The sequence below is a fragment of the Mustela nigripes genome, chromosome 1, assembly GCF_022355385.1.
Source record: "Mustela nigripes isolate SB6536 chromosome 1, MUSNIG.SB6536, whole genome shotgun sequence".
Classification (NCBI taxonomy): domain Eukaryota; kingdom Metazoa; phylum Chordata; class Mammalia; order Carnivora; family Mustelidae; genus Mustela; species Mustela nigripes.
Genome location: NC_081557.1, coordinates 1,393,967 through 1,394,279, shown reverse-complemented (window position 1 = coordinate 1,394,279; position 313 = coordinate 1,393,967).

Below are 313 nucleotides of genomic sequence, written 5' to 3'. Positions count from 1 at the left end.
CCAACCACCATCCAACAACCATCCAACCACCATCCAACCATCATCCAACCACCATCCAACCAACTACCCATCATCCTTCCATCCAGCCATCTTTCCACTGGTCCATCTACCCACCCTTCCAACTCTCATCCATTCTCCACTGCTTCACCCATCATACATCTGTCCATCCATCCATCCATCCATCCACCCACCCATCTCCGCTCTCCCATTGTCCACCACCTACGTCTGTCCATCCACGAAATCTTCACTGAGCAGCACCCCAGGGCCAGGATAGGGAATAACCCCAAGGGGGGTGTTCTTTTGGGAGGGGGGC